This window comes from Dermacentor andersoni, chromosome 8, assembly GCF_023375885.2.
Source record: "Dermacentor andersoni chromosome 8, qqDerAnde1_hic_scaffold, whole genome shotgun sequence".
In the NCBI taxonomy this organism is placed as follows: domain Eukaryota; kingdom Metazoa; phylum Arthropoda; class Arachnida; order Ixodida; family Ixodidae; genus Dermacentor; species Dermacentor andersoni.
The window spans coordinates 102,747,658-102,762,996 of NC_092821.1; the positions used below are offsets into that span (position 1 = coordinate 102,747,658).

At 45.5% G+C, this 15,339-nt stretch overlaps 1 protein-coding gene across 10 annotated transcripts in view; it reads left to right on the forward strand.

The window, feature by feature from the left end:
- Positions 1-224: 224 nt before the first annotated feature.
- The window catches only part of LOC126529268 (uncharacterized), a 45,540-nt gene continuing 30,425 nt past the window's right edge, over positions 225-15,339 (forward strand). For 4 of the 10 annotated variants that reach the window (XM_055069726.2, XM_055069730.2, XM_055069732.2 and 1 more), the window contains exon 1: positions 234-363. The gene's annotated coding sequence lies outside the window, so the exon portion shown is untranslated. Of the gene's footprint in view, positions 364-5,685; positions 5,809-13,031; positions 13,254-13,342; positions 13,429-15,339 lie in introns of those variants that run through there. The other 6 variants (XM_055069728.1, XM_055069734.1, XM_055069729.2 and 3 more) reach the window with 4 other exon arrangements.

A 15,339-nucleotide genomic window follows, 5' to 3' on the forward strand; every position in this document is an offset into this window, starting at 1 on the left:
TGGCTCTGTCGATATTGTTTCTCCGCTAGTTAAGTCACGTGTTGAATAAAGACAAAATGTTTTTACAGGTCACAATGTAGGATACATAAGTCAGACGCTGTTAAAGTTCTCAAGCAGAGCACAGTTGGTGTAAGTTAACCTTATAATTTGGCAAACACAGCCAGAAAGGTCAATATTATAACAAAGAGCAGGGACCCTTAGTTTACGGTCTAAACTGTATGTCTTCCTTCCTTTTTTTCTCTGCTGTGTCGCACTGCGCTCGTCCGAAGAAACAGAACCACTGAGGAGCGCCAATCGTAGCCCGAAAAGGTTTGAATGTGTTCACCCTTCTCTTCTGTGTAAAAAAAGAATCAGTAAATTTAGGTGAGTGGTTCTCAGCTTTAAATGCACTTAATAATTGTGTGGGATGACACACGATGTCCCATGTCTTAGCGCAATCTCAGGAGATGCTACCAATTGCCGTGGATTGGTCCAAACTTCGAATCAAGTTATATGTAAGGGCTAATAATTGCACCTCAAAAAATGTAGTTGGAGAAATCTGTGCTGATATCTGTGTTAAAAAGAAAACGGACGCTTAGAGTACTCCAAGACGCGAAATTTCAGCGCAGCTCTACAGGTGTTTTTCTTTTGCGATGTATTGGCTGGTGCGGGCATTTTGTCTCGTGGGGCACAGGTCAGACGGAGCAAAGTTTGACGCGACTACCTTGTTTTTCGGGAGAGCGCAAGAGGAAGCGCGTGGGTGCCGCGTGAGCGTGATTCACAGCAGCCGCCGCAAACAGACATCCACTCATGCAGCTCTTTGGGCGGGCTCGCGGCATGCTGTCGAAGAAGAGACGACAGCGCGCTACTCTGGGGCCATCTAGTAGCGGCCGCTGCCGCAGAGCCCGTCTTGCACAGCACTACGTTTTTTCAGCGAATCTGTTCTGACTAGGTTCTTTGGGATTTCGTGTCCGTCGACATAGACCAACAATTTCTACACCTCTCCACCGACAAGGCCTATTTCGCAATCCTTGCCACGAGCACTGCCTCTCTAATGAGATTGTGCGATACCGCTGCACGCGCAGTTCGCCAGCGACTGTGCGGTGCACTTGAGCGCACGTAATGATTGGCGTAGCCGCAATTATTAAAACACGATTGCCTCTACACATATTTTCCTATTATTGCTTTGTGACGTAGAGATCGTGCCACTGCCTTTATCATTTGCACTTTGGAATCAGCACGGGCACGACGCCTGTTGTTCAATCGTTACTGCTATGAAAGCGGTTACATACTACAGATACCTAGGAGTCCATTTAATCTCTACTCTTTGCTGGTCTTCAGACATCGACAGCGTTATACATAAATGTAACCGCATGTTAGGTTATATCCGTCGAAACTTCTCTTCCGTTCCGTCATCAATAAAGTTTATTTTGTACAAGGCGCTGCTTACAAGTAAAATGGAATACGCTTCACCAATTTGGGGCCCATATGCTGAGACACTAACCCATTCTCTCGAACATGTTCAAGATAATGCCTAGCGTTTCATCTTAAGCAATTATAACCGTACGGCAAGCGTAAATTCTTAAAAAAGAACATCGTGTAACTTCCACCGTTTGCTGCTTGTCGCCAATTCTCTCGCCTAGCTTGGTATCAAAAAATATGCTTCCATAATTCATATCTGCGCGATAATCTTACTTTATCACCAACCTACATAGCTCCTCCCTTTGATCATCATCACAAAGTTGGAGTTTTACAGTGTCGCACTAGAGCTTGTCACGAATCTTTTCTTCCGAGGACGTGTCAAGAATGGAACCGCCTTCCCGGTGCGTTGATTGCTATTAAAATCCACGCACAATCTCGTACAGCCATAATCGACAGCATCGCTTAGGGCCTATGACAATGTCACTTGCTGCCATTGTTTTGCAACTTTCTTTAGCCCACTCTCCTCTGTAATAGTTGTGGTCTCGAGGATATACTTAATGAAATGAAATTAAATGGAAGAAGACCAGCGGAAATACAATGAGTGTCGACACGCATAGAAGCGGGAACGAGCGTGCCGCGAACGTGAGGCCGCCCTTGCTGCTGCATCCAGTGCGACAGCGACGACTGTTGGTGAAGCTCTGCCCGAAGAAGAGCAAGTTGCACGTGTCGATTGGCTTTGGTGCGAGCGGCGCCATCGAGCGAATGCCCCCGACGATGATTGGGCCCGTGAGGCGAAACGCAAGCGCGATGCATACCAAGAGCTGCATATCGCACAGTGCAAAAGGCATGTCGCCCCGTGAGGTCCCACAATCAGAACGTTTCCCGGTTGCTACGTCGACGTGCGGAGACATAGCAAAAGCAACTATAGCGCCAGGGGCGCTGGACTGCTCTCTTCACAGGGTGCAAGGGTTCTGAATTTTCTGCTCACGCTTTCGCCATGCTCTCGTCCTCCGCTTTCCGCTGCAGGGTTCCGCTGCACCTCCACATCTACGCTTTCCAGCCTTCCACTCGCACCACTATCGCCATCTTTCATCCCCCACTGCGCTCCCCGTTGGCTCTTTCATTCCTCGCTGCGCTCCTCCTTCTATCGGTTATGCTGAGGGAGGACACCGACACGAAACACAGGAACGGGTGCCTCAGAGCTGCGATTGACAATGTTATGTCAGAGCTACGCTTTAATATGTTAGCGCTCGCACCATTACCCTTTTAAGATTCAAGGCACTATCTCATATTTATTCTGGCCTCAAAATGTCCTATGTTTAGTCGTTGCGGCATTCTTCTTCCCATTTTTTTAGATTATCTTTGTGTGTGCTTCAGTAAGTCTTTTCTTCGTTTATGTTCGCGCACAAATACTTGTATTGCTCGACTGCGGGAATGACTTGCTGTTGAATTGACACCATTATATTACTCGTCCTTTCATGAAAGATCATATTTTCCGATTTGTTGGTGCTAAAGTGAAATCCTGGATGCGCCCCTTCACTGCCAAATATTTTTGCAAGTCTCTGCAAATCTTTCGCATTATCTGCTAATAGCACTATGCCTCCGCTTACTTCAACCCCTGGACCTCCTTGCCACAGTTTATCCATTACGCATGTAGGGCCAATAAAAAATAATTCCCTGTTCCCATTCGTCTTTATACGCCCTTAACATAAAGCGCTAAAACCAATGGAGATAGACTGCATTCTTGTCGCTGTACTTGCTGAATTTTCCCGACTTCATTACCTTTTCGGCCTTCCCATGCAAATAGTTATCGGTTGGCTCCCACTCCGAACACGTGCAATCCTCCATCTCTTGTCGCCTAAGAACTTGCACGCAAGTTGCGGTATTGCTTCCAGGTAACGTCAACTCGACGATGTCGCTAACAACATACGTGTCCGTTGCAGTCGAGCCTACTCTGAACATCCGTCCATGCCGATTGAGCCTTCGGCGGCCGATCTGACTTCACTGCCTCCCAGAGTACTATGTACTACCCACATTGGCGTCCATCATGTCCTACGCGGTATTATTGCTGCTATCGAGGCCATATTTCACGTTTCTACTGCAAGTGCGAGCAGGACCAGCGTCGGGAGTAGGACCTGTCTGAACGCAATTTTTCCAGTGGAGCCTCTTCCCAAAGCCAGCGTTTGCCTTCACCTCTGCTGCGCTCTACATCTCCTCCCAATTCAACGGAATACTTACCGTTCAGACAGACGCCGCTTGTCTTCGCATTCCGCTGCTCCATGTCGACACTATGGCGCGTCTCACTCAACTCCACCGTTCATCCGGAAAACTAAGTGGTGCATTTTTTGCAGGAATAACTGCACACGTCAACAGGACTGAAATTCCTCGAGCGTTGAGGTCCAATCTGCTTTGGGTGTTTGTTCAAGGGTAACCGTAAATTTATTGCTGAGCACATGCGCGACAATTTCAGTTATTCATGCTAAGACGAGAACTGTTCCCGTCTCAGGAAGGTCACGGCGCATATGATGAATCAACGCTAATTTCAGCCCAAGGGCGCACGCTTCGCCCTTCCCATCTTTGTACTCTCAGTGTACTGACCGATACTATCCTGCACCATAGACAGTTACCTGTGTTTGCCCTATGCGCTCATCAACAAATTTTAGGGTGAAATTTTCTATTTTCTGCTTCCACGGCCATTTGTTGTCGGTAACGCTCGTGCATCTTACCGACACCAATTTATTGCCTGAGGATCAACCTTACACGAAGTTATGGCCAATCACTGTGGACTGCCACCCCACCCACAGCGAATAGTTACCATTCTGTCCAATGACATTGACCATGGTGATGTCTTGGTCTCACTCTCTTCCTGTTGCTTTCATAAAAACATCACTTTTGTACCAGGTGCGGTTTGATTTCACAATGGCTCAGCGCCCGTCACCAACGCGAGCGCTACATCGGAGAAAATATGTGTTCCGCAACGCACCACATGGGCTTAGGCGGCAGCCCCAGGGCATGAATGCATCGTGCCCAATAAACTTATCTCCTCTACCGGCATTTATACTTGTGATGGTGCTTCTCCCAATAGCCTTACTAGAGCCGTAAGCAGCGACTTGTCTCCTTCACAGATACCGCAGTTGCCCGCTTTTTTGAACAAACACGCAATTCCTTTTCAAGTCCGTTCGTCGTCTCTGGGCCAAACCACTGTTGCAGAGTATTGCATTTAGACAGACGAAGCGTCTACAGTGCGCCAAAGCCCGTACCGCGTGTCTCTCACCGAGAAGAAAGTCGCGGGAGAAAATGTCGCGGATATTCTACAGCAGAAGGTCATCCGACCTTCATCTAGCCCTTTGTCATCCCCTGCTGTTTCGTTCCGAAAAGAAAACAATTACCTGCTCTTTTGCGACGATTAGCGCGCCCTCTGTAAGATCACTCGAAAAGACGTATATCCTATGCGACGCATTCATGACGCCCTTCATTCGCTACAAGGTGCCGAACCCTTTTCAAGCCTCGATATGCGTTCTACCCATACAAAAATGACTGTTGAATAACCATTGATATATTGTTGGGAAATTGTTGAAACAACGGACGTCAACAAATTTTCAAGAGCAATTGAGTTCACTCAACCTTTGCACAACAATATTTACGTTGAAAGGTCTCAATAAACAATTTATTGGGTAATTTGTGTTGATTTTTCTAGTTGTTTTTTTTTTGTAGCAGTTGAGTCCAGTATACAATAATTAGGACTCGCATATGAAGACATTCCAAACGCTTATTGCGATGCGTTCCAACCTCATTCCTGTAACTTGGCGGCAGGTAGGTTCTTCTTTCGCCTCGCTTTCATTAAAAAGAAAATAATGTGTGACCGATGGGGTGGAATCGAACGTCGGCCGTCGAGCCCGATACTATAACCAATAGGTCACGAGCGAACCAATACTCCTCTCATTCGAAAGCCAGTAAGCTCTGAAATGCTTGGCGCGTACGCCGCGTCCCACCTCCAGGTGCTGTCGCTGCAGCTGGTGCTTTGAAGCGCCTATGTCCGGTACCACCCCACTTTCGTAGCCATTTTCGCTACGTAAAAACTGCAACGTTAGACTAGATTTATGACCGCCCAAGTTCATAACGATTTATTTCTTCGCCGGTGTACAAATGCCATCGTCGTTTTAACATACGCTAGATGACATAACCATTGGTACGATCCGAAATGAGCACGTTTCGCGGAGCAGAAGAATGCGAAATTCACTTGCAAACACGGTGACTACGCGCATGTGGAGTTCCCCAAAAGTAGACACAGCGGCAGCGCGGCCGGCGATAAGACAGGTGCCGACAGGCGACGACGCTACCTTCGAGCATCGGACGCGCTGTGGGAACCGTAGGATGCAAGCGCGCACACGCTACAAGCATACACGGGTGAGGTCTTCGAATTTCCTGCGACGTACTCACTGTCCGGAAAGCAATTATAAGTTTTTTTATTCAATGTCCGTGGTACTAGAGATCAAAGAACGAACGCGCTTTGAGATCGCAGCGCGCAGCCGCTATAACCATTGACTTCAAAGAGCTTCGGATTCAGCAACGGCCGCAACAGTATCACAGCTAATCGCTGTATCTGCGGCTGCTCCCATCTCTCGCCTTGCAAGAAGCACGCGATTTATTTGAGCCTCGCCGAACTATCGTCTTCTCATCTCCCAAGCCTGCAGGTCTCGTATGTTCAGTTAAGAACACCAACGGGAAATGAAAGAAACACAGGTAACGGACTCTTATCCTGCCTTACTTGTCACCTTGTCATCTGCGAAGGCGCTACAAACTATTTTAGTAGCTTTAGTTTTGTAAAGACAGCAAAACCAGTAGTAATTTTTATTTCTAGATGACGCTACAAACGTCAAGGTAGCGTTCGGGTGTGCATGTGTGCGCGCAAGCGGGTGCAACCGAGCTTCGTTTTGCGCACACTTTTGCAACAGTACACACGGTTGCCGCTAGTTTCGTAGTCGCATTTTTTGGTCGTAGTATTTATTGTTTACGCTACAAATTAGGTTGTTCTTAAAAATTTATAAAGGTTAGTTGATGAAAAATTATTGCTAATTAATTAGCGGTTTTTCAGTGCCGTTATATTGTGTTTGAAAGGTTCTTATAACTGAATACGATAGTGAAGCTGTGAACGGCTTTCGGACTCAGTTGTCCGGTTGCCGTTGTGCGGTGGTCCACGCCTCGTGCTTTTTGGTGAAAGTATTTTTTTCTTTTCGGACATCATCACGCACATTTTAGTGAAATGCTTTAACGATGATAAGTGGGCCGTTTATCCGTTGAAGTGGTTGGCTCACCCAGCTACTAGTCTTCGACTGATGTGCGAGCCTGGTTGTTTTGATGAGTTGCGCGGCAGAGGTCATGATGCCTGTTGGAGAGAAGGCACCCCGAAACAGTCGCAGCCAAACTTCTGCAGATAGGTAAGTAATCTCGTCTTCTTGGGCACGTAGCCTTTTTTTCTATTTTGACATTGACGAGTGTGAGATGTTAAGCACACTGTTCACTTTCTTCAAGCGAACCGCATGCCCCGGAGCAAATGCGCGCGACACTAACTCTTGCTGTCGCCGTCACTTCGTTTGAAACAATGGTAGGCGAAGAGGCAGTGGCGCCCCATGTGCGTAAAATTGCATTGCTTTATTTGTTTCTGTCTACTAACGTTTCCTTCATTTGTATGAGAGAACACAATTGGAACGTAATGACCGGCTTCTCTGCGCAGTGATAATTTTTTACAGTGGCCACGTCGTCTTTCATGGGGGCTCACGTGGGCCGTCCAAGCGCTTGTTATCGCGTTCCGATAAGTGAGAGGCGCGCTGCCTTTCAAGGTATTTAGGCAGGCACTACGAGCTTAGGAGAACCGCGACACATAATTGTGCAGCAGGTGTGCAGCTGTGCTATGCTTGTACCACACTCGTACCGGAAGGCAGTGGTGCACTTCACGCTTACGCATTTCGTAACTATGGTGGCAGCCGTGGCAATTTGGTGTTCGAGGTCGTGGATACGGTCCCTGCTGCCGCCGCATTCCAAAAGAGCGGAATGCAAAAACGCTCGTGCAATTTGCGTTGTATGCACGTAAAAATTTCCAGGAAGTCAAAATTAATACGAAGTCCCCAACTACGACCTGCCTCATAATCAGATCGTTGGTTTGGCACGTAGGACATCAGAATTATATTTTTTTTAAATCCATGGTAACTCATCTTATACCATACGGTTAGTGTGATCACCTTTTATGCCGTAGCGCTTAAGCGCGCCTCGATTTAGGTTGCGGCTAATGATGCGGCACACCGCAAAATATATTTCGCCTCTTTTGCATTTGCAGAGAACGGCCAACCGATTAGTCACAGCTTCCGCGTGGTTACTGTACACAGATACAGAGCGCTAATGAACAGAGGTGTGGTGACAACGTCGGCAAAGAACACAGCCGCCGACGGGCTCACCTTATCGCCTATCACCGCCAAAACTACCACCGTAAGCATCTTTATCTAGCGCGGCGGGTTGCCGTTGAAGGCGTACTGTACAATTTTAATAGGCGATAACCGAAACATGCCATCGTTCTCTGCTGCCTGTTTGAGTTGGAACGATCCGAATGTGGGTTGCTTGCAGAAGCGAAAGGAGCGCCAATCGGCGCGTTCTCGCCTCGAGCTAAGCGTCGCACTCGAGCACCGTTTGCGCGGTGAAGAATGACGCGTGCAGCTCACTGCGCGGACGCTACCGCGCAAAACGCGCAAGGGCGTGTACGCGACGTTCTGCACACAAATCGCGCGGGATGATTGGAGCCACGCCGGAGCGGCTAGCTTCAAAGAAGCGGTACTTACATGTTCTCACTCGTACGGGCACGCTCACGCTTGCATCGCTCTCGGCGTATGTTTAGGTCATTCCTTCTACTGAACTTCTACCCGAAGATTCGATATCTGTTTGGTATCGGCTATGCACTGTCGCGTGGTCTTTGGTTCTGCGAGAGAGCCGGGAATATTTTCCCCACTGTGAAACATCGCTGTGCGTGTTTTAGCTAACATTTACCGTAGCAACCCAATTCTCCCTTTTCTCGGCGGCGCTCGTGAAGAGTCGCAAATTTTTACTTGCCAGTATAGTGTGTACTTCTATTTCGTGCGTAGTTATGTGCAATGTGTGGCAGATTCTTAATCCGCGTAATCTCATTTTCTGTCCACATTCCCTTCTCACAGGTTACGCATGCAGCAAATTCCCAGGTGCTAAAGTGTTCTACGACAAATGCACCTTGGCGTCGGGCAAGAGACACCCGTTGATATGTGGCTGATTCACTAGCAAGTTCGCATCTCTGTTGCCACTCTCCATCAAGTGAGATTTTCAACTATTTTTTGTGCTGCTTTGTGGTGTACTAGCTGCCTCATGGACGCTGTGAAGGCTTACTTTCGTTTTGCTCTGGCGTTTAGTAGTAAATGATGGGCTACCGTTTGAGGGCTACTTTTCTTTGTGAGAACGTTTACCAGCCTAACCAAGTGATACGCGCGTACTGTAAATAGCAGCACGAACAGAGACGGACGACGAATTAGGTAGGAGCACACACGAGCGCAAGCTCTACTAAAGGTTTACTTTTAATTACAGAGGTATTAAACACACTGGTCAGCTTGACAAAGGTAAAAATCCGTGCATGCGAGGCAGAAACAGCCCCTTGCGACAAGAAAAGAATATGAAAAAGCCATGTCATGAAGAATAAACGTGCATGAAAAACGAGAACTATCGGACAAATCTTTCGAAAAAGCGAAAGATTTGTCGGATAAGTGATACTACTCAACGACAAATACTCTTTTGAGAACTGCAACTTTTTCCCACTAAGGGCAACAGATAACTTGACTATGCATTTTGTTTCGTTTGTGATCAATAAATATTGCTTCTGGAACTCCTCTGGTGTTGCGGTGTAGAGCAGAAAGAACGATTGTTTCATCACAAAGACCAGAACAGAATAGGACTTATGGAAGCATTATTTATGGATCACGAAAAAATATTCATAAGCAAGATTTCTGTGACCCTTAGTGGGAAAGAGTTGCTGCAGTACTTCTCGTTTATATCACTTACAGGGCGAACCTTTCAGTTTTCATGTTTTGGTTAGTTTTGACGCACATGTTTATTCTACAGGACGTATTTCGGTCCTTTTTTGTTGTGCCGGACCGTTTCTGCTGCGCATCCATGGCTTTTACTTTGTGAAGTTGGCCAGTGTGTTTAAAATCTTTGTCTTCAGGAATAAACTTCTAGTTGAGTCAGCATTCATGTGTATTCCTACCTGAATTCATCCTTCTCGTCTCCGTTTGGGTGGTTGTCAAATATAAATGTACACCGAATTGGCGAAGTGTCCATAGAATTGATACATGAAGTTATTTGCGCTGTTTATTTCAGGAAGAATGCTATAGGGTCTTATCTTCTCTTTGTTTTTAACACTGAGTACATTTTTCTAGTTCAAGGAGTCCCTTGAGGAAGCCAATAAGAGGGATGGTAACTTCCTTTGTGTGTAAGATTTATAAATTTCATCCATTCAAGGCATGACATGGCACATGTCTGATTGTAGGTTGCAATCATTCGTAGTAAGATATACTTTTCGGTTCTCATGACGCCTCTTTGTACTGTGCTGCATTCCCCAGGCACATGGACCTTTTTATGCTCTAAGTGCATGCATTCTTTTTCTATATGTTGGAGCGAAAATTATGAGCCTAAATATGCATATATATCACTTTCCTTGTAATCTTTTCAACATGGGTGCTGTAGCTCCCTCCGTCTTTCAGTTACTGCTTTGTCCCAATTTTTATGCAAACCTTTATGTATTTTATGCAGCAAAATTCTGGTGCTATTTTAATAACATTTTACCTGGGAAATTGAGGTAATTGGTGTTTTGTATATGCATGTATTTGCGTTTTTCACTGTCTCACCAATCTGGCTGTCGAGTCATTGCAACCTTTTCTCATCCTTTATGACTATTTCTGGGGTACTTGATACGGAAAGTGCAGGTGACCATTTATTTGGCTGTTTGGTATTCTGTTAGTTGTGTGTTACTACTAATTTTCTGTGCTAAATTATTTGTATTAGCCTTGCCTTATCTCTTTTTTGACTGAGGTACCACTTAGTTGCTGGGTATAGGGAAAAAGGCCACAAAAAGTGCTCTAATTAGCTTTGTGCAAGTCCAGCAATATTACCTAAAAATGAGCTCACTAAATTGAGGAAATGCCACCAACAAACTCTTCTGTACCCCAAATTAACATAATAAAATGGTGTACTGTTTGTTCTTGACTTGTGCCAGGGAGATAAGCTGCATTCATTACACAACAGTTTTACAAGTTTGTTTCTGAAGAACGCAAACCTGGCTCGTGAGAAACATATGATTCAGGCGTTCACCATACCCGACAACTTTCTAAATGTCTCGTCAGTTATTAGATGTTGAGTGATGTTATTTTATAAAATAATTGGGCAACATGAAAATATATACATCTCGAAGACAAAGCTCAGGCAAGTCTACTTTGTACTTCATTAAATTTTAATCGCAGTGAAAGACGTGTGCTAAAGCTTGTATATATTTACGTGAAGTCATTCGTTTCAAGTCTGTTATTTTGTTTTCTCACAGTCAGCCGTAGCTCTTCCTGTGATGTGTTAGTGTGCGAAACATTTTAATGTAACATATTCAGATGTCTTTTGTGTAGTCACACGCAAGCAGCTTCAAGTGTTCATGTGTTCAATGTTGGTTGTTACTAGAGTATGCTTAAGCCCTGCCTTTTGAGTCTCTTTGCCTTCTAGTCATAAACTTAAGTCGAAAGTGAAGACCACAATAGTCGTTTTGATTGAATTCATGTATATAGGTTTTTTCAGATGTATTTACACTGCTAGGTGCTGTAGGTACGAGCCTATGTCTCCAGGTTAGATGTAGTGGTGCCTTATGTACTGTAATAATGTTTCACGTGCACGCTTCTTTAGTGTAAATAAAGGTCCTTCAAGTTGACAAGTCTCTCCTTTGATTTTGTTTGTGTTTTGGAAAGTTATGAGCAGGCACAGGGGCAGGCAAGTGTGAACAGCAAAGAAATTTCAATATATGAATAAAAATCCACTAGCCCAACAAAACGTCAATCATATTTCAATGGCGACTTCTGAAATCTCAATGCCATCTCAACTGTGCCATAATGTGCTTTTCAATGCTGTGGCAATAATAACTCAACAACAGGTCAACAGAACTACCACAACATAAGTTCAATGCAGAATCAATGGTAACTCAACAACTACTCAACAAAACTAACACAACGGGCCGTTTAAGCACAATGGACTTTCAATGGTAACTTCACAATTATTTAACATTGAGGTGCCCAATGGCGTTTCAATTAAATTTCAGTGCCCAATATTGAAGAGTCCTCAACACTCCACCCAACAATTCGTCAACAAACTCTCAATCATTTCTCAATAAAAACTCAACGTGGACCAACGATACTTCAATGCCTTCTCAATAATTTTTTCTACGGGTAGCTACATGACTAATTCTAATGCATAAAAATTATAAAGAAAAACTGCGTTTGCCACACATATAGGGTTTAGGAATTCAACGTCATGGCTTCCGGGCTATGGAATGCACCTGAAACTTTCGACCGCATGAGTGACACCATGCTCCGTGGCTTGAAATGTTAAATTTGCCTCTGGTACGTGGATGACATGGTCATATTTCGATCAACATTCTTCAACACCTGCAAAGCTTGAATGAATTTCTAATGCGCCTTGCCAATACAGGTCTACAGCTCAACACGAAGAAATGCCTTTTTAGGTCCTGGGGCATGTCCTGAGCAAGGACGGCCTCGGTCCTGACCTTGACAATAATACTGTGGTCCTTCACTTCCAGTCCTCAGAAAGACCTAAAGACTGGCGAAGCTTCCTTGGTCTCACTTTCTATTTCCGTCGGTAATACTACACCACCTCCTTGCTACCAGTTTACCCTCCTTCGAGCCTCTAGAATGTGACGGAGCCTTTAACATGTTGAAGTGCGCCCTTACGTCGGAACCTGTGCTTTGGCACTTTGATTAGACTGCATCGACTCTCTTGTACACAGGCTCTAGCAGCTGTGGCGTCGGTGCAATTCTTCTAGGACGCAAGAGCTCATCGCGAGACAGAGTCGTGGCACACGCCAGTTGCGTTCTCAGTGATGCCCGGATCAACTATAACATCACTAAGCAGGAGTGCCTAGCTGTTGCTTGGTCCATATAAATGTTTCTCCCATATTATCGCGGGCGTCATTTTAGAATTGCTATGGAACACCACGCCTTACGCTAGCTCTCCACGCTGCAGAACTTGACCGAACGCCTGGGTAGCTGGATTCTCCGCCTGCACAAGTATGACTTTGACGTTGTTCATAAGTCACGCAAAAGACATTCAAGACGCTGATGTTAATTCTCGTTGTCCGTTTTCTGCTCGCGCCGCTCGACACCTCGGAAACTGCGCCGCGAAGCAACTTTTCGGATGTAATCTTTACGCCGCTTTCCTCTCTAGTATCGATAGATCGCCTTTGTCCGGACGACGATCTGACATTCGAAACTCGCCAACTGGCTAACCCATATGTCAGCGTATGACAAAACACCTCCCCGACGCTTCTTCTCCAGCTAACGCGCAGCCTCTACGCCAACTCACACAATTCAAGCTGAACAATAGTGTGCTGTACGGCGCATTTACCACCCTGACGATAAATGCCGCGCAGCCATTCTGCCACACATCTTCGAGCCCATATCCTTGAAGCATACCACAATTATATGGTGGCTGCCCATCTCGGTTTACAAAAAAAAACGATACGGTCAAATTCGAAGCCATTACTATTGGCCTGACCAATCTACTAGTGCAGCGAGGTACGTCGGTTCCTGTTTCCTGTGTCAGCGTCGCAAGCTCCCAACCTCCACTTCTGCCGGTTAATTACTGCCTATTATTTGTCCTGCAGGAGCCTTTGAGGTTGTTGGTATCAACCTTCACGGGCCCCTCCCTGCTACTGGATCGTAACCGCCATCGACTACCTGACGCGCTACGGTGAGACATCAGTGACCACAGGCTCACCTAAGGAAGTTGCCGATTTCATTCTTCAAGATATCATTTTATACCACGGTTCACCTCGGTCACTGCTCAGAGACCATGGAAAGGCCTTTTTCTCACCACCACTAAGCCGGCGAATCTCTGATACCACCTACAAAACACCTTCGAACTACCATCCACAGAATAATGGCTTGACGAAGCGATTTCATCGCACGCTTACCGGCATGATCGTCGTATACATTCAAACTGACTATAAAAGTTGGAGGAAGCTTCTGCCACTCGTCACTTTCGCCGGTGATGCGTTCAACACGCCACCGATTATTCGCCATTTTACCTAGTTTACGGACGGACGCCTACTTCCCTTCTCGAGGTTTACTTCTTCGATTCCCCTCTCAACGCAGCAAAATTGTCTATCAAATAATTCGTTTGACGACTCGGTCAGTGTCGCAAGCTTGCTCGCTTTTACACAGCTGCCCGAGAACAGCACGGAAAGTTTATTTGGGAAACATTCCATCGTGTTGTTTCCTTCCGAAATGGTGATGAGGTAGTTCTATTGACGCCTCTTCGAACTCATTGTTTGTGTGACAAGTTCCAACCGCGATTCAGATTCATTGGGCGATACTTATTAAGGAAGCTGACATCGTCCCTCAGTTATTACACAACTCTTGTACATTTCCTACAAAACATATGCTTGATGCGGACCCCGGATGGCAGATGCGATATACATATATATACATATATATATATATATATATATATATATATATATATATATATATATATATATATATATATATATATATATATATATATATATATACAGAAAAAAGAGAGGGAGAGTTACCGTAATATTCCTCTAGAGGAGGGTCGATGAAGAATACGTAGTTGATCTGGCACGCGCATTCAACTATATGGTTCAGTGCTTGATGTTCTTGTAAATATATTGTAAATGCATTTCCCTGTTATATGCGCCACCACGTAAAATCTTGGTGAAAGTGTTGTGGGTCTCACGCAAGACGGACCACTATAAGACTAGTCTATTCCTAGGCTGCCGGTGCAGATGCCAGGAATGGACATTCTTGTCTTTCTTTCTTCCCGAGCATTGGTTTCTGCCACCTCTCCTTCTATTATCTCTTTCAGAGACACGATAGCCCATGGCCACCAGCGAAGTTGGTAATAGAGAGGCGCTGTGCACACCGGTTGACAACGGCCGTTGGCCGGTGACACGTGGCTGACCGACGGACGTGTCCCCGGCCTTGTGCACAGCGCTTCTTTATTCGAAATTCTACAGCCTGGCCGCTAACACAGCTTCGCTCGTTGCCGCACAAACTTGCTTTACCCCCTCTCTCTTTCGAAAGAACTTTATGTATATATACCGTGCTGAGGAAAGCATACATATGTCGTCTTGAAGAAGAGAAGCCCATTTGTCGAAATGTTGGCTCCTGCTTTCACCTTATTCTCGTTTAGTTCATCGTCTTGAATTTTCATCTCCCGCCTCCTACCTGTTTTACGAAGAAATAGCTGAGGGTGTTAGTCAAGACAGATAGTAGAGTTCAAGATTAATATGCAGAAAACAAAGGATGTGTTCAATAGCCTAGCAAGAAAAGGAATCATGCTCGCCAGGTAGCCTCTAGCATCTCTGCTGGAGTAGGCTTACCTAGGTCACCTACTCAAAGGGGAACCTGATCTTGAGAAAGAAATTGACAGAAGAATAAACTAGGGCTTGAGTGCATAGGGTAGGCACAACGAAATCCTGACTGAAAGCTTACCGCTGTCATCGAAAATAAATATACAATAATTGCATCGCACCTTTGAGTTAAGCACCGCGCATGGGACGGTGGAATGAGAAGTTTTTGGCATAACGTTAAGAGAGATGAGAGTGGCGTGGAATAGACAGCAAACTATGAT